This window comes from Microtus oregoni, unplaced genomic scaffold (assembly GCF_018167655.1).
Source record: "Microtus oregoni isolate MIOR12 unplaced genomic scaffold, Mior012 000057F_ref0000458, whole genome shotgun sequence".
Classification (NCBI taxonomy): Eukaryota; Metazoa; Chordata; class Mammalia; order Rodentia; family Cricetidae; genus Microtus; species Microtus oregoni.
Window position 1 is genome coordinate 273,264 of NW_024543833.1, and position 654 is coordinate 273,917.

The window sequence follows — 654 nt, forward strand, 5'->3', positions numbered from 1 at the left end:
AGGTGAAGAGTCGTTTGTAGGTGTTTGGAGCCCAGGTTCGCAGGGGAGCCGTCACTTTTGCAATTGCTCATCGTATCGCTCCGTACCGCAGCACCATTGCACAAACACTGCTTCCTCCCTCCTTCGCGTCCCTATTTCTTGTCCTTTTTTTAGGCTTTACACGTCTTCTATTTTGGCACTTAAAGAGCATTTTCTTGTGTGCCCCAGTAACTTCAGGCCTCTACATCTTCCCATCATGCCATCCAAAACTGTGCCTTCAGCTTTCCTAGTCCGCTTTTCCTTCCATGAGAGCTCCCATGGGCCTTACCTGCTTTTAGGGGAGCAAGATCTTGGTCCATTTGTCTCAGCCTTCCTTACACATTAGGAGTCACTACTTATGAAGCTGTTTGCAGAGCTTATCCAAGGAAAGGACTCATTCTTAATGTGGGCCGTACCATCCTGTGGACAGAGGTCCCAGGCTAATCACAAAGGGGTTGGAGAGAAGCCAACATCTGTCTCTGCGTGTTGCGGCTCAATGTGACTAGCAGCTGCCTTGTGTTTCTATTGCCGTGCATTTCCCCATTATGATGGACCGTATCCTTAAACCAAAATGAATTCATCTTGAGTTGTTTCTGTTAGGTATTTCGTCACAGTAGTGAGAAAAGTGATTAAGAC